The sequence below is a fragment of the Triticum aestivum genome, chromosome 6A (genome assembly GCF_018294505.1).
Source record: "Triticum aestivum cultivar Chinese Spring chromosome 6A, IWGSC CS RefSeq v2.1, whole genome shotgun sequence".
Taxonomy (NCBI): Eukaryota; Viridiplantae; Streptophyta; class Magnoliopsida; order Poales; family Poaceae; genus Triticum; species Triticum aestivum.
In genome coordinates, this window is record NC_057809.1 from 238,970,773 (window position 1) to 238,990,232 (window position 19,460).

Consider the following 19,460-nt stretch of genomic DNA (forward strand, 5'->3'; position numbering starts at 1 on the left):
TTATTATGGCGCTCCAAAGTCAAATTCCGCGTTAATGTATTCACACTTAGAGTGTAAGTCTTCATTAGTTGAAGATATACGTTACTTCGTGTGTTTGCACATCTAAGTCACTAACATGCATAAGTGTTAGGATGTGTGCATGATCACAGGACATTTGAGGATTCCAAGATATTTAGCTCACACCGCAACTTACAAAACCTTTTCTCATCCAAGGGCTTTGTGAAGATATCTGCCAGTTGCTCTTCAGTGTTGACGTGAATGATATCAATATCTTCCTTCATGACATGATCTCTGAGAAAGTGATGACGGATCTGAATGTGCTTTGTCTTCGAGTGCTGAACTGGGTTGTTGGCGATCTTGATGGCGCTTTCATTGTCGCAGTAGAGTGGCACTTGCTTCAGATGAATGCCATAGTCTTTGAGTGTTTGCTTCATCCATAGAAGCTGAGCGCAGCAAGATCCAGCAGCAATGTATTCAGATTCAGCAGTGGAGAGAGATACACAGTTCTGCTTCTTTGAAGACCAACACACAAGTGATCGTCCCAGAAAGTGACATGTGCCTGATGTAGACTTGCGATCCACCTTGTCACCAGCATAATCAGCATCCGAGAATCCAACTAGATCAAACTCTGAGCCCTTTGGATACCATAATCCTAGTGTTGGGGTGTAAGCCAAATATCGAAGAATTCGCTTCACAGCTAAGTGATGCGATTCCTTTGGTGCCGCTTGGAATCGGGCACACATGCAAACACTAAGCATGATATCTGGCCTAGATGCACATAAGTAAAGCAAAGAACCAATCATGGAGCGGTATACCTTTTGATCGAACTCTTTACCATTGGCGTTAAATCTAGATGACTCTTGGTAGGCATTGGCGTTGTATAACCTTTGCAGTCTTGCATTGCAAACTTCTTCAGGCAATCTTTGAGGTATTTCTCTTGATATATGAAGATGTCGTTGTGTTGCTGTCGTATTTGAAGACCAAGGAAGAACTTCAGCTCACCCATCATGGACATCTGATATTGCTCTTGCATCATGTATCCAAACTCATCACTGTATTTCTGATTAGTGCAGCCGAAGATAATGTCATCCACATATATTTGGCACACAAACAGTTCACCATCATATGTCTTCGTAAAGAGTGTGGGATCCAGGGAACCAGGTTTGAAGCCTTTGCTCTTCAGGAAGTCCTTGAGTGTGTCATACCAAGCACGAGGGGCTTGTTTGAGGCCATACAGTGCCTTGTTGAGCTTGTAAACCATGTCAGGATGTTTTGGATCTTCAAAGCCAGGCGGTTGTGCAACATACACTTCTTCTTCAATCTTGCCATTGAGAAAAGCACTCTTCACATCCATTTGATACAGAAGGATGTTATCATGATTTGCATAGGCTAGTAGTATGCGTATGGCTTCAAGCCTAGCCACAGGAGCAAATGTTTCATCGAAGTCAATTCCTTCAACTTGAGTGTATCCTTGAGCAACGAGACGAGCCTTGTTTCTGACAACTTGACCATGCTCATCTTGCTTGTTGCGATATATCCATTTAGTGCCTATGATATTGTGTTACGAGGATCAGGACGCTTGACCAGTTCCCATACATTATTCAGCTCAAACTGTTGAAGCTCTTCTTGCATAGCTTGAATCCATTCAGGTTCCATGAAGGCTTCATCAACTTTCTTGGGTTCAGATATTGAGACGAATGCAAAGTGCCCACAGAAATTTGCTAGTTGTGTTGCCCTTGATCGAGTGAGTGGACCAGGTGCATTGATGCTATCGATTATCTTCTCAATCTGTACTTCATTTGCAACACGAGGATGAACTGGACGAAGATTTTGCTCTTGCTGATCATTGTCATCGTTTGAAGGATTGTCTTCAGGCTGAGCATTGTCTTCAGGTTGATCAGGTGCAGAGATGATAAGTTCCTCTTCAGGCTGTACTTCAGACGGTATGATTTCTCCAGTTCCCATAAGCTTGATGGATTCACTGGGTGGAATTTCATCTAGCACATTTGGCAGGTGCTCTCTTTGCGAGCCGTTAGTCTCATCGAACCGCACATCCACAGTTTCAACCACTTTATAGTGAAAGAGGTTGAAGACTCTGTAGGAGTGCGAATCCTTTCCGTAACCAAGCATAAAACCTTCATGTGCTTTCGGTGCAAATTTTGAAGTGTGATGTGGATCCTTGATCCAGCACCTGGCACCAAATACTCTGAAGTAACTGACATTTGGCTTCTTACCAGTGAGGAGTTCATAGGATGTTTTGTTCAGAAGCTTGTGAAGATAAACACGGTTGATGACATGGCATGCAGTATCAATGGCTTCAGGCCAGAACTTTCTTGGAGTCTTGTATTCATCGAGCATCGTCCGAGCCATCTCAATGAGTGTTCTGTTCTTGCGTTCCACGATGCCATTCTGCTGCGGCGTGTACGGAGCTGAGAACTCATGAGTGATGCCCAATGTATCAAGATAAGTGTCGAGGCCGGTGTTCTTGAATTCAGTGCCATTGTCACTTCTGATGTGCTTGATCTTGACGCCATAGTTGTTCATGGCTCGATTGGCGAAGCGTCTGAAGACATCCTGCACTTCAGTCTTGTAGAGGATTATATGCACCCATGTATATCTTGAATAATCATCAACAATGACGAAGCCATAGAGACAAGCAGTAGTAGTAAGAGTTGAGTAGTGAGTAGGGCCGAAGAGGTCCATGTGTAGCAGTTCGAAGGGTTGAGTCGTTGTCATGATTGTCTTCGAGGGATGCTTGGCCCTCGTCATCTTTCCAGCTTCGCAGGCACCGCATAAGTGACCCTTCTTGAACTTGACGCCCTCGATGCCTATGACGTGCTTCTTCTTTGCAAGAGTATGCAAGTTCCTCATGCCAGCATGCCCTAGCCTCCGATGCCAGAGCCAGCATTCTGAAGCTTTTGCAAGAAGACATACGGCGAGCTGTGGTCCTGCTGAGAAATCTACCATGTACAAATCATCTTTCCGATACCCTTCAAAGACTAGAGACTTGTCAGATTCCATTAGAACTAGGCAACGATATTTTCCAAATATCACAATCATGTTCAAATCGCAAAGCATTGAGACGGACATTAAGTTGAAACCAAGGGATTCAACAAGCATCACTTTATCCATGTGCTGATCCTTTGAGATTGCAACTCTACCTAGACCCAATACCTTGCTTTTACCAGTATCAGCAAATGTGATGTGACTTTTGTCAGATGGACATAGAGTTGATTCCATGAGAAGACTTCGCTTGCCAGTCATGTGATTAGTACATCCACTATCAATAATCCATTCTGAAGCAGCTGGTGTCATACCCTACAGTGCAGTTAGGGGGATAGGCTTCACGAAGAGAATTGTGAAGCATAAAAATTTGACGAGAAAGTGGATTATGAAAGCTTAGATCGAGGTTAGGACTGATAGGGCAAGTAGCAAGCGACTCAGGAACAAAATACATAATAAGACCATTTGGGCATTTGATCTTGTGCCCTACAAGATGTTTAAGGTCCCCAGCAATAGCTTCAGACGCATTTGATTTTCGGCTGGAGACCTTCCCTGCAAAAGAGAGTTAAGCTTTCTTAGCCACCCACATCTTCAAGGGTGGCTTCGAAGCAATGAGTCTAAGTGCAGCATCTGAGAACTTTGGCTTTGGAGCCCTAGCAAATAGTCTTGCAGGTGGACAATAGTACTCATAAGAATAAGCAGAGTAGTTCTTGGTCTTATGAACATGGCGGTTTGATGAAACACGCTCATATTCATAGGCCTGAGTATGGTTTCCCTGCAAAACATTTGCGTTAGTGCGACTCAGGTGAGTCCTCTGTCTGTATGAAGCCTTTGGACCATATGAAGCCTGTGGTCTGGGGTTTGTCTTCTTCACTTGTGGTGTCATGACGACATTCACAGGAAGATTCTCCAGACACTTTTTCGGCACCCAGACTTTCTTCATAGGTGGCCCATTCCTGCAGTTAGTACCAATATACCTGGCAAACACTTCACCATTCTGATTCTTAAACAGTTTATAGTTTGATTCATCAATGACAATGGGATTAGTACAAGTGAAGCCAGATAGGGTGGATGGATCCACTGAAGGTTCCTTTGCAGCAACCCATGTGGTTTTGGGGTACTGCTCAGGTTTCCAGTAAGAGCCATCAGCATTCATTTTCCTTTCGAACCCAACACCCTCTTTCCTAGGGTTTCGGTTCAGGATCTGCCTTTTGAGACATCACATAGTGTCTGATGCCCTTTGAGACTTTTGTACATACCTGTTTCAAGCAATGTCTTCAACCTAGCATTTTCATCAGCAATAGCAGTGGTATCCTCAGCAGAGGGGTTAGTTACCACATCAACAGTTGAAGATATTGCAACAGTAGCAGCAGTAGAACATCCAGCACAGAAGTAGCATTGTCACGCTCAATGCATTTAAGACATGGTGGTTCAAATCCTTCCTGAGCGGAACTGATCTGTTTGGCGTGAAGTGACTCGTTTTCCTTTTGAAGATCTTCATGAGCCGCTCTCAATTTCTCAAGATCTTGCTTCCTTTGAAGATAATCATAGGATAGCTTTTCATGAGTTGTTGAGAGCGTTTCATGACGACTTTCAAGTTCCTCATACTTAACATGAAGATTTTTATGTCTTCAATTAAGGACTGAGATCGAGTCATTTCAGCGTCTAACATGTCATCGCTTTTGTCTAACAGTTGTTGAATATGTTCCATAGCTTTCTGTTGTTCAGTTGCAATTTTAGCAAGTGTTTTGTAGCTGGGTTTGGAACCACAATCAGAGTCATCTTCACTGGATGTTTGATAGTGAGTAGTGCGTGAGTTTACCTTGGCACCGCGTGCCATGAAGCAGTAGGTGGGAGCGGAGTTGTCCTTGTCATTAGCATCGGCGTCGGTGATGAAGTCATTGTCTTCAGTGTTGAAGATGGACTTGGCAACGTAGGCTGTAGCCAGACTTGCAACGCCAGAATCGGACTCCTCCTCAGACTCCACCTCCGCCTCCTCAGAAGCAGACTCCTCCTCTGAATCCATTTCCTTGCCAACAAACGCACGAGCCTTGCCAGATGAGCTCTTCTTGTGTGATGAAGACTTTGAGGAAGACTTGGAAGAAGACTTTGAGTATTTCTTCTTCTTCTTGTCGTCAGAATCATATTCCTTGCTCTTCTTCTTCTTGTTGTTCTCATTGTCCCACTGCGGACACTCAGAGATGTAGTGACCAGGTTTCTTGCACTTGTGGCATGTTCTCTTCTTGTAGTCATGAGCAGAAGCTTCATCATTCCTTGAGCTGGATCGTGAGGACTTTCTGAAGCCTTTCTTCTTGGTGAATTTCTGGAACTTCTTCACAAGCATAGCAAGCTCCTTTCCAATGTCTTCAGGATCATCAGAACTGCAGTCAGATTCTTCTTCAGATGAGGAAACAACTTTTGCCTTCAAGCACGAGTTCGCCCATAGTTGGGACCGTAGATGTCTCTTTTCTCAGAAAGCTGAAACTCATGTGTGTTGAGCCTTTCAAGTATGTCAGACGGATCGAGTGTCTTGAAGTCAGGGCGTTCTTGAATCATCAGGGCTAGGGTGTCAAACGAGCTGTCAAGTGATCTCAGGAGTGTCTTGACGATTTCATGCTTGGTGATCTCAGTAGCGCCGAGAGCTTGAAGCTCATTTGTGATGTCAGTGAGTCGATCAAACGTGAGCTGAACATTCTCATTGTCGTTTCTCTTGAAGCGGTTGAAGAGGTTGCGAAGGACACTGATTCCTTTGATCTCTCTGGGTTGAGACGCCTTCGTTGACCTTGGAGAGCCAGTCCCAGGCTAGCTTAGATATTTCCAGAGCACTCACACGGCCATACTGCCCTTTGGTCAGATGACCACAGATGATGTTCTTGGCAGTGGAGTCCAGTTGAACGAACTTCTTGACATCAGCAGTGGTGACACCTTCACCAGCCTTGGGACGCCATTCTTGACGACATACCAGAGGTCGACATCAATGGCTTCAAGATGCATGCGCATCTTATTCTTCCAGTAGGGATATTCAGTTCCATCGAAGATGGGGCACGCAATGGAGACTTTGATTATCCCTGTAGTCGACATAGCTAAAACTCCAGGTGGTTAAACCGAATCACACAGAACAAGGGAGTACCTTGCTCTGATACTAATTGAAAGTGCTAGTTATCGACTAGAGGGGTGGTGAATAGGCGATTTTTATAAAAGTCTTCAAAACATGGAAGTTTCAAAGACAATCGATAGAAATGAAACCTATTAACCATGCAGCGGAAGGTAGACTACACTAGGCAAGCCATAGTCAAGTATTCAATGAAGTGAAAGCACAAAGACTAATAGTAGCTAGGCAGTATGGATCAGGATGGAAGATGGTATGAAGGCAATCAGAACAAGCAGTCACACAGTGAAGACAAATAGATTATGCAAACAGGCAATGACTTCACAAGGACCAACTGCAAATGAAGAGATGGGAAGGATAGAAGTAGTTGCTCATTGAAGACAATGATTTGTTGGACCAGTTCCAGTTGCTGTGAGAATTGTACGTCTGGTTAGGGAGGCTGAGATTTAACTCAGAAGACCGCGTCTTCACCTTATTCCCCTTGAGCTAAGGACACCCAGTCCTCGCCCAATCACTCTGGTAAGTCTTCAAGGTAGACTTCCAAACCTTCACAGACTTCGTTCGCCGGCGATCCACAATGACTCTTGGATGCTCAAAACACGATGCCTAACTGGCTGGAGGATTCATAGTCCTCAACTGTAATAAGTCTTCAGATCACACAGACAGGAAGACTTCGTTCGCCGGTGATCCACAATGACTCTTTGGCTTTGGGTGTTTAGGGCTTTGTCCTCGCAAGGATTTCTCTCTCAAAGGCTTCGAGGTGGGTTGCTCTCAAACGACAAAAGCCGTGCACTAACTCTGAGCAACCAATCAATTTATGGTGTAGGGGGTGGCTATTTATAGCCACTAGGCAACCCGACCTTATTTGTCTGAAATGACCCTGGGTCACTAAGGAACTCACACGTCTTCCAACGATCAGATTTAAAACACACACGGCAACTTTACTTGAGCTACAAGCAAAGCTGACTTATCCAACTCTGGATAAGATTTTCTCTCATAGTCTTCGCTCGAAGACATAGGATTTTGGTTAAGCATCACTTCAGTCATTCTGACTGGTTCACTTGGACCCCACTTAACAGTACGGTGGTTCCTATGACTCAACAAAGAAGAAAAAAGAACGACGAAACAACTAAGTATTCACACTCCATAGTCTTCACGCGATGTCTTCTCTTGTCATAGTCTTCAATGTGAATCTCTTCACATACCACCTTTGACTTCAATGTCTTCATACATTTTTAGGGGTCATCTCTGGTAGGAAAACTGAATTAATGAGGGTCTTCTACCTGTGTTATCCTGCAATTCTCACAAACACATTAGTCCCTCAACAAGGTTTGTCGTCAATACTCCAAAACCAACTAGGGGTGGCACTAGATGCACTTACAATGCACAACCCCGATGACAAGCCAAGCAATTGTTTCATACTTTTGATGTTCTCAAGCTTTTTCAATCTTCACGCAATACATGAGCGTGAGCCATGGACATAGCACTATAGGTGGAATAGAATGGTGGTTGTGGGGAAGACAAAAGGGAGAAGATAGTCTCACATCAACTAGGCATATCAACGGGCTATGGAGATGCCCATTGAGGGAGTCCTGGATTAGGGGGTCTCCGGACAGCCGGATTATATCCTTTGGCCGGACTGTTGGACTATGAAGATACAAGATTGAAGACTTCGTCTCGTGTCCAGATGGGACTGTACTTGGCGTGGAAGGCAAGCTAGGCAGTACGGATATGGATATATCCTCCTTTGTAACCGACCTTGTGTAACCCTAACCCTCTCTGGTGTCTATATTAACCGGAGGGTTTTAGTCCGTAGGACAGAACAATAACAGACAATCATACCATAGGCTAGCTTCTAGGGTTTAGCCTCTCTGATCTCATGGTAGATCTACTCTTGTACTACCCATGTCATCAATATTAATCAAGTAGGATGTAGGGTTTTACCTCCATCAAGAGGGCCCGGACCTGGGTAAAACTTCATGTCCCCTGCCTCCTGTTACCATCCGCCTTAGACGCACAGTTCAGGACCCCCTACCCGAGATCCGCCGGTTTTGACACCGACGTTGGTGCTTTCATTGAGAGTTCCTCTTTGTCGTCGCTGTTAGTCTTGATGGCTCCTACTATCATCGATAGCGATGCAGTCCAGGGTGAGACTTTCCTCCCCGGACAGATCTTTGTGTTCGGCATCTTTGCACTGCGAGCCAATTCGCTTGGCCATCTGGAGCAGATTGAAAGCTACGCCCCTGGCCACCAGCTCAGGTTTGGAAGCATAAACTACATGGCTGATGTCTGCGGAGACTTGATCTTCGACGGATTCGAGCCCCTGCCTTGTGCGTCACGCGGTCACGATGAGTACGATTTAGCTCTACCATCGGATAGTGTTCAGGAGATCGCACCGGCAGCCACGGAGGCCTTACCCTCAGCGGCGATCGAGCCAAACATCAACCTTACCTTGCACGAGAGTCGTATTGTTAAACTGCCGGATCTTTCTCCGGCCATGGACTCCGAACCGCCTGCGCCCGTTCCTATCGAATCCGATTGGGCGCCGATCATGGAGTTTACCTCCGCGGATATCTTTCAGCACTCTCCCTTCGGCGACATACTGAACTCATTAAGGTCTCTCTCCTTGTCAGGAGGATCCTGGCCGAACTATGTCCGGCAGGACTGGGATGCGGACAACGAAGAAATTCGCAGCACACCCACCACCCATTTAGTAGCCACTGTCGATGACTTAACCGACATGCTCGACTTCGACTCCAAAGACATCAACGGTATGGACGATGATGCGGGAGACGAAGAGGAACCACTGCCCACAGGGCACTGGATAGCCACCTCATCATACGATATATACATGGTGGATACACCCAAAGAAGGCAATGGCGACGAAACAGCAGAGGATGACCCCTCCAAGAAGCAACCCAAACACCGACGTCAGCGGCGCCGCTCTAAGTCCCGGCAAAGCAAAAGTGGCGATACCGGCACATGAGGTAATAACACTCCGGATAGTGCCGAAGACAACAATAACCCCCTCCAGCAAGAGTTAGAGCAGGAGGATGGAAGAGCCAGCCCTCCTGAGAGAGCGGCAGATGGAGAAGCGGAGGATGATAATTACATGCCCCCCTACGAAGACGAGGCAAGCCTTGGCGATGACGAATTCACCGTGCCAGAGGATCTCGTCGAACAAGAGCGCATCAAGCACCGGCTTATGGCCACGGCAAATAGCCTTAAGAAAAAGCAGCAGCAGCTTCAAGCTGATCAAGATCTGCTAGCTGATAGATGGACCGAAGTCCTCGCGGCCGAGGAATATAAAATCGAGCGCCCTCCAAGAGTTACCCAAAATGCAGGTTGCTACCTCGACTGGAGGAAGAAGCATATGACACGGATGATCGGCTACCTCGTGGCCATGATAGAGAGGCATTCCAGCCGAAAGCTCAGCCGGCACCCCGACGCCATTCAAATAAAAAAGCATGGGGAAACACACCGGACCTCCGAGACATATTGGAGGACAAAGCAAATCATGCAAGATTGATCTACGGATCATGAGGGCGTGCCACTATGCGAGACAATAAAAGTAAATCCGGCCGGGCCGAACACAGCGGGCAAGACCCATTCGAGCTGCGTCGCGATATAGCCCAATACAGAGGCGCCGCACACCCCTTATGCTTCACAGACGAAGTCATGGATCATCAAATCCCAGAAGGTTTCAAACCTGTAAATATTGAATCATACAACGGCACAATAGATCCTGTGGTATGGATCGAGGATTACCTCCTCCACATCCACATGGCCTGCGGTGATGACTTACACGCCATCAAATACCTCCCACTAAAGCTCAAAGGACCAGCGCAGCATTGGCTTAACAGCCTGCCAGCAGAGTCCATTAGCTGTTGGGAAGATCTGGAAGCCACATTCCTCGACAACTTTCAGGGCACTTATGTGCGACCACCAGATGCCGATGACTTGAGCCACATAATTCAGCAGCCAGAAGAATCGGCCAGGCAATTCTGGACTCGGTTCCTAACAAAGAAAAATCAAATCGTCGACTGTCCGGATGCAGAGGCCTTAGCAGCTTCCAAACACAACATTCGCGACGAGTGGCTAGCCCGACACCTTGGTCAGGAAAAGCCAAAACCTATGGCAGCCCTCACGACACTCATGACCCGCTTTTGTGCGGGAGAAGACAGCTAGCTGGCTCATAGTAATAATATGTCAAAGAACCATGGTACTTCGGATACCAAGGACGGCAATAGCAGGACGTCGCAACAAACATAAGCGCCACATTAACAGCGATAATACTGAAGATACGGCAGTCAATGCCGGATTCAAAGGCTCTAAACCCGGTAAGCGGAAAAAGTCATTCAAAAGAAGCGCTCTGGGCCCGTCCAGTTTGGACCGTATACTCGATCGCTCGTGTCAAATACACGGCACCTCGACAAGCCAGCCAACCACACCAACAGGGATTGTTGGGTGTTCAAGCAGGCCGGCAAGTTAATTGCAGAAGACAAAGATAAGGGGCCACATAGCGATGACGAGGAAGAGCCCCGGCAGCCAAACACCGGAGGACAGAAGAGGTTCCCCCCACAAGTGCGGACGGTGAACATGATATGCGCAACCCACATCCCCAAGAGGGAGCGGAAGCATGCGCTCAGGGACGTATATGCGTTGGAGCTAGTCGCCCCAAAGTTCAACCCATGGTCCTCCTGTCCGATCACCTTTGATCGCAGGGACCACCCCACTAGTATCCGTCATGGCGGATTCGCCGCACTGGTCCTAGACCCAATCATTAACGGATTTCACCTCACTCGAGTCCTTATGGATGGCGGCAGCAGCCTGAACCTGTTTTATCAGGACACAATGCACAAAATGGGTATAGACCCCTCAAGGATCAAACCCACAAAAACAACCTTTAAAGGCGTCATTCCAGGTGTAGAGGCCCATTGCACAGGCTCAATTACACTGGAAGTGGTCTTCGGATCCCCGGATAACTTCTGAAGCGAAGAATTAATCTTCAATATAGTCCCGTTCCGCAGTGGTTATCATGCACTACTCGGGCGAACCGCATTTGCGAGATTCAATGCGGTACCGCATTATGCATACCTCAAGCTCAAGATGCCAGGACCTCGTGGGGTTATTACAGTTAATGGAAACACAGAGCGCTCTCTCCGAACAGAGGAGCACACTGCGGCCCTCGCAGCAGAAGCGCAAAGCAGCCTCTCAAGGCAATCCACCAGTTCGGCGTCTCAAGACCCGGACACCTTCAAGCACGCTCAGAGTAATCGGAAACTAGACCGCCTGACACAATCTGAGCTCGCGTAGCAATGCGGCCCCCACCCCAGTCCCAGCCAAGCGGCGAAATCCGTGCCACGCGTACACAATTATGCATTAAAAATACCATGGGCATAGGTGGGGAGGGGGGCACAACTACGACACACTCCAAGAGGCGGCCTAAACCGCACTAGGGGCTTCCCGCTTTGTTATTTTTCTCTTTCAGGACTTTAATCTCTGGAAACCTTGTCCGGCAGCATGATTGTCAAACACATGATGCAGCAACCAAGAGAGACAGAAAGTTATGTCACACCATGGAACTCCCAGGTCGATTACGATAACGAGTGAAATATTTGCTTTAATACTATTCCTCAGCTTGCCCTTGCAAGGGACATAGTCCTACTTTTTGCTTATCGCACTATCTGTATCATTATGCTTTAACGCACCTCTTTTAATAAACAACGCATAACATTACGACTATTATTGCATTCTTGTTTTATATATATATGTGTGTGTGTGTGTTCATTAATGACACCTTGCAACCGTACACTTTGGTACGACCAACACACTAGGGGCTTAAGTACCCCACAATATGGTGTGAGAAGTCCGAACACTTTCACATGTGCGGCACCCTGAACTTATAGCATTATATGCATCAGCTCTGAATCATGTCTTTGGTCAAATGTTGGGTTTGCCCAGCTCCTATATTTTGGTACCTTACGTTCCGCTCTATCGGCTAAGGTAGCGCTAGTAGAACTACTGCGATTGTGCCCCGGTTCTGCTGGGCTAAGCACCTCAGTAGAGAAAGCTAAAACTGACTGTCATGATAAGGCGAGAGATTGGTCGCTGTTCGGCGAGGTTTCGTGTCCCTAAAGACTTATGCCGCTTAGAGCGAGGAGCCGGTCCTAACCGGCTTAAAGGCGTGTATCGCACCCCGAATTCGGCCTTCCGAATACCAGGGGCTTCGCCGAAATTTAAAATTATAGAATTCTATGGCTAAGTGAGAGTGATAAAGCATTATTAGTCTGGTTGCCTTGTTCGCTGTGCTGAGCACCTCCCTCGAAGGACCCAAACATGGGAACAAGAGTGCTCAGGTTTATCCCGAACACCCCAGCACTCGCGGCATGGGGGCAGAAGCCGAGGACTATCCATCTCTCAGATTGGATAAACAGCCAAACAGAAGGTAATATTTTAAATTCAAACAAGCGTTGCATAGCACATATGAAACAAGTTTTCATCATACAGGATCACACGAGCAAGTTTACTCAAATATTACATCCTTTGAACATTCGTCCGCTACAAGACGGGCACCCTTCAGGACATCCTCATAATAAATTTCGGGGGTGCGATGCTCCTTGCCCTGTGGCGGTCCCTCCTTGATCAGCTTCATGGCGTCTAGCTTGGCCCATTGCACCTTCGCGCGAGCGAAAGCCCGGCGTGCACCTTCGATGCAGACAGAAAGCTTGACAACCTCCAGCCGTGGGCAGGCGTCCACAAGCCGCCTCACCAGGCCGAAGTAGCTGTTCGGAAGGGCGTCGCCAGGCCACAGCCGGATTATAAAACCCTTCATGGCCTGTTCGGCCGCTTTGTGTAGCTTGACCAGCTGCTTCAGCTGGTCACTCATAGGCACCGGGTGTTCGGTCCCAGTATACTGAGACCAGAACAGCTTCTCCGTTGAGCTTCCCTCCTTGGCCTGGTAAAATTGTGCGGCATCCGACACGCTTCGGGGCAAATCTGCGAATGCTCCTGGAGAGCTCCGGATTCGGGTAAGTAATAGGTAATTTACTTTCACATGCTTTCTTTGCATATAGAATGCCTTACACGCCGCTATTTTCTTCATCACGTTAATCTCCTGGAGGGCCTTTTGGGCTTCGGCCTTGGCACTTTTTGCGGTCTCGAGGGTCGCGGCAAGCTCAAACTCTCGCGTCTTCGAGTCAAGCTCCAATGCCTCGTGCTTCGTCACGAGAGCCTGGAGCTCTTGCTGCACCTCGCCCACCCGAGCCTCTTGCTTTTCCCGCTCGGTGCGCTCCTTGGCCGCTTTATCTTCGGCCTTGGATAGCACTTGCTTTAGGGTCGCCACTTCGGTCGCGGCCCCTGGCAAACATACGATGATCCTGTCATTTTGCAATCGCGTCTTCTTTTATATATACATATCTATAGACAGGGTATTACTTACCTTTGTTCTCCTCGAGCCGCCTCTTGGCAAGGCCGAGCTTGTGTGGCGACCTCCACAGTCAGTGCGGCTGAGGCCAGCAGCAAAGCCTGCATACGCATACAGACATAATTATGTTAGACTCCTGCAGTACTATTTGATCCTCTATTCGGCTTTTCTTTTTTGAACACCGAACAGAGCATCAGGGGCTACTGTCTATGCGGTAATATTTTTCCTATATTTCGAACACTTACCTCAAAGCCTGTTAGAAGGCTGGCACATGCTTCAGTCAATCCGCTCTTGGCGGACTGAACCTTCTGGACCACCACACTCATAATAGTGCGGTGCTCCTCGTCGATGGAAGCGCTGCAAAGCGCTCCCAACAGATTGTTCGGTACCTCTGGATGGACAGAGGTCACCGGCACATGCGTCTTGCCCCTCTTGGAAGGAGGCCGCCTGCCCGAATCCGGAACCGCTGGAGGTTCCGGCGCGGTGTTCTGCTGAGGGCCGAACTCGGAGCCCTCGGGGGCCTTATCCCCTCTGTTCCCGTAGTCCGGAAGGTCGCCTTGAGGCACCTCCGGGACTGTCTCCCCCCTACCCGGTGCCTCTTGAGACAATACCTCGGCGTTGTCCGTAGGGCAAGGGGAGGTGGCGGTCGGAAGTGGATCGCTATCCATATCCGACGAGCCCAGGGAGCCGTCCAACGTTACGTCGATACGGGCTCGTGGCGGTCTGCATATCATAATTCAGCGTTAGGAGAAGCAGTGCGACAAAGGAATGCTATGAGTTACTCTGGTATCCAAATACTTACGATTTCCCTAGGAGCTTGGCCCTGGGCAGCCACTCATCTTTGCCTTCGGCGGCGGTGGTAGAGTAGTCCGGAAGGAGAGTCCTTCCCTTCTTGGACCCTTCGGCCCCCCGGTTGGGGCGGCCTTCCTTTTCTTGTCTCCCCCGACTGGAGGGGGAGTGTCTTCGTCTTCTTCCTCGTCTTCGGGGGAGGAGTGCGTCGTGGAGTTATCGGACGATAAGCCCAATAAACCCTGGCGTCGGGAACTCTTTCTGGTTCCATTGGCCTTCTTGGTCTTCTCCGGCACCTTGTAAGGAGCCAGAGTCGGCATCTCCGTCAGGAGAGCGCCCGCAGTGTCTTCGGGCAAAGGGGCCGGACAGCTAATCTGCCTCGACGTCTCCACCCAATCCTGTCAAAGGCATGGAGATCAGACCCTGCACATGATTAAGCTAGGGGAAATAAATATCCTACGGGATGTATTGAACTCACCGAACATGCTAGGCTCTACGCGCTTAGCCCGCGGTCCTCGGCGAGAGAAGGAGGGACCTCGGCGCCCTTGAACAGCACCTTCCAGACGTCCTTGTGCGTCGTATCGAAGAGCTCGCTCAGAGTCTGGTGCTGGGCCGGGTCGAACTCCGACAAGTTAAAATCCCGTTGTTGACACGGGAGGATCCGGCGGATGAGCATGACCTGGACTATGTTGACAAGCTTGAGCATCTTGCTTGCCATACTCCGGATACATTTCTGGAGTCCATCCAGCTCCACCGATGAACCCCATGACAAGCCCTTCTCTTTCCAGGAAGTGAGCCGTGTAGGGAATCCGGATCGAAACACGGGGGCCGCCGCCCATTTGGCGTCGCGCGACTCGGTGATGTAGAACCATGCCGATTGCCACCCCTTTATGGTCTCCACAAAGGAGCCTTCAAGCCATATAACATTGGGCATCTTGCCCACCATGGCTCCGCCGCATTCTGCTTGTTGGCCTCCCACCACCTTCGGCCTGATATTGAATGTCTTTAACCACCGGCCGAAGTGGGGCCGGATGCAGAGGAAAGCCTCACACACGACGATGAACGCTGAAATGTTAAGGATGGAGTTCGGGGCCAGATCATGAATGTCTAGCCCATAGTAGAATATGAGACCATGGACGAATGGATGGAGGGGAAACCCCAGTCCGCGGAGGAAGTGGTGGAGGAAAACTACCCTCTCGTGAGGTTCCGGGGTATGGATGATCTGCCTCGCAGCGGGCAGCCGATGTGCGATATTCGCGGCTAAGTATCCGGCTCCGCGCAGCTTCTTGATATGTCCCTCTGTAATGGAGGAAGCCATCCATTTGCCTCCCGCTCCGGACATGTTTGGAGAAGGTTGAGGGAAAGGATGTGGCTTTGGGTGTTGGAGCTCGAGTGCCCGAAAATGGATAAGCAAAGGAGGAAGAAGGCGTGGATGAAAAGGTGAATCCTTATCCCTTTATATGGGCGGACGAAACTATGTGTCCCCACTAGCCTGGTAAAACTCGCTTATCCCCTAGGTGCCGTAATCAATGGCGTGGTTGGGTTACCCACACCCGTATTGATGATAATCCCGTGATAAGGGGACACGGTCTCTACTTTGACAAGACGTGTCAAAAAACTGCCTCGCGTTATGTGCAGGGCTAGTTAAAGGAAACGGTTCGAATAATCACCGGGCCATGACATAATGTCATGTTTCCAAAACAAGTCAGCAAATTAGATTTGTGGAAATATTATTCTCTCTACGGTGGTATGTGGAACTTATTTTGCAGGGTCGGACACTATCCTTGTATTCAAATTCTTCCGTGATGTATCCGTAGGAGGAACCCGCCTTGCAATGCCAAAGACAATACTGCGCGCCGGACTCATCATCATTGAAGCCTGGTTCAGGGGCTACTGAGGGAGTCCTGGACTAGGGGGTCTCCGGACAGCCGGATTATATCCTTTGGCCGGACTGTTGGACTATGAAGATACAAGATTGAAGACTTCGTCTCATGTCCGGATGGGACTCTACTTGGCGTGGAAGGCAAGCTAGGCAGTACGGATATGGATATATCCTCCTTTGTAACCGACCTTGTGTAACCCTAACCCTCTCTGGTGTCTATATAAACCGGAGGGTTTTAGTCCGTAGGACAGAACAATAACAGACAATCATACCATAGACTAGCTTCTAGGGTTTAGCCTCTTTGATCTCGTTGTAGATCTACTCTTGTACTACCCATATCATCAATATTAATCAAGCAGGACGTAGGGTTTTACCTCCATCAAGAAGGCCCGAACCTGGGTAAAACTTCGTGTCCCCTGCCTCGTGTTACCATCCGCCTTAGACGCACTGTTCGGGACCCCCTACCCGAGATCCGTCGGTTTTGACACCGACACCCATCAATAGATGTCAACGTGAGTGAGTAGGGATTGCCATGCAACGGATGCACTAGAGCTATAAGTGTATCGAAGCTCAAAAAGAAACTAAGTAGGTGTGCATCCAACTCGCTTGCTCATGAAGACCTAGGGCATTTTGAGGAAGCCCATCATTGGAATATACAAGCCACATTCTATAATGAAAAATTCCCACTATTATATGAAAGTGACAACATAGGAGACTCTCTATCATGAAGATCATGGTGCTACTTTGAAGCATAAGTGTGGTAAAAGGATAGTAGCATTGCCCCTTCTCTATTTTTCTCTCATTTTTCTCTCATTTTTTTATTTTTTATTTGGGCCTTTTTTATGGCCTCTTTTTTCGTCCGGAGTCTCATCCCGACTTGTGGGGGTATCATAGTCTCCATCATCTTTTCCTCACATGGGACAATGCTCTAATAATGATGATCATCACACTTTTATTTACTTACAACTCAAGAATTACAACTCGATACTTAGAACAAAATAGGACTCTATATGAATGCCTCTGGCGGTGTACCGGTATGTGCAATGACTCATGAGTGACATGCATGAAAGAATTATGAATGGTGGCTTTGCCACAAATATGATGTCAACTACATGATCATGCATAGCAATATGACAATGATGGAGCGTGTCATAACAAACAGAATGGTGGAAAGTTGCATGGAAATATATCTCGGAATGGCTATGGAAATGCCATAATAGGTAGGTATGGTGGCTGTTTTGAGGAAGGTAAATGGTGGGTTTATGGTACCGGCGAAAGTTGTGCGGCACTAGAGAGGCTAACAATGGTGGAAGGGTGAGAGTGCGTATAATACATGGACTCAACATTAGTCATAAAGAACTCAAATACTTATTGCAAAAATCTATTAGTTATCGAAACAAAGTACTACGCGCATGCTCCTAGGGGGATAGATTGGTAGGAAAAGACCATCGCTCGTCCCCGACCGCCACTCGTAAGGAAGACAATTAATAAACAAATCATGCTCCGACTTCATAACACAACGGTTCACCATATGTGCATGCTACGGGAATCACAAACTTTAACACAAGTATTTCTCAAATTCACAACTACTCAACTAGCATGACTCTAATATCACCATCTTCATATCTCAAAACAGTTATCAAGCATCAAACATCTCTTAGTATTCAATGCACTTATATGAAAGTTTTTATTATATCAAAAGAAAATTACCATGCTGTTCTAAAGGACTCTCAAAATAATATAAGTGAAGCATGAGAGTTCATCTATTTCTATAAAATAAAACCACCACCGTGCTCGAAAAAGATATAAGTGAAGCACTAGAGCAACAACAAACTACTCCGAAAGATATAAGTGAAGATCAATGAGTAGTTGAATAATTATGCAACTATGTGAAGACTCTCCCATTTAATAATTTCAGATATTGATATTTTATTCAAACAGCAAGCAAAAAAAGTAAAATGACATTCTAAGAATGGCAAACATCATGTGAAGAAGCAAAAACTTAGGATCAACCGAAACTAACCGATAGTTGTTGAAGAAGAAAGGTGGGATGCCAACCGAGGCATCTCCAAGCTTAGAAGCTTGAGACTTCTTGAAATATTATCTTGGGATGCCTTGGGCATCCCCAATCTTGATCTTTTGTGTCTCCTTAATTCCTCTCATATCACGGTCTCCCTAAATCTCAAAAGCTTCATCCACACAAAACTCAACAAGGACTCGTGAGATAAGTTACTATAAACCAAGGCAAAAACCTTATCATACTCTACTGTAGCAAATCACTAAAATTATTATTCAACATTGCATACTAAATTACTCTGAATATTTAATAGTCCTATCCTCAAATAGAATCATTAAATAAGCAAACATATGCAAACAATGCAAACATAACAGCAATCTGCCTAAACAGGACAGTCTGTAAAGAGTGCAGCAAGATCCATACTTCCCTAACTCCAAAAATTATGATAGAAAATTCCCACTGTAGTAAATTTATCAGAGCTTATTATGCAAAAGGTTTCAACATTTTATCACATTCTGACTTTTCTAGGGAATGTTTGCAACAGCGGTAAACTTTCTGTTTTCAAACAGCAACATGTGGACTTGTAAAATAGGCATAGTAGAGGCTATCAATGCCACTTTTATTGAAATAAAAGATGCAAAACATTGTTCTAAATAAAATCAAGCAAATCGTAACAAAATAAATTGATGCTCCAAGCAAAATACATATCCTGTGGTGAATAAAAATATAGCTCCAAGTAAAGTTACCGATGAACGAAGACGAAAGAGGGGATGCCTTCCGGGGCATCCCCAAGCTTAGGCTCTTGGTTGTCCTTGAATATTACCTTGGGGTGCCTTGGGAATCCCCAAGTTTAGGCTCTTTCCACTCCTTATTCCATAGTCCATCGAATCTTCACCCAAAACTTGAAAACTTCACAACACAAAACTTAACAGGAAACTCGTAAGCTCCATTAGTATAAGAAAATAAATCACCACTTAGGTACTGTTGTGAACTCATTCTAAATTCATATTGGTGTAATATCTGATGTATTCCAACTTCTCTATGGTTCATACCCTCCGATACTACTCATAGATTCATCAAAATAAGCAAACAACACATAGAGAACAAAATTTGTCAAAAACAGAACAGTCTGTAGTAATCTGTAGGTTTTGAATACTTCTGTAACTCCAAAAATCCTGAGAAATTAGGAAGTCCTAGGAAATTTTTTTATTAATCTACTTCAAGTGGAATTGGT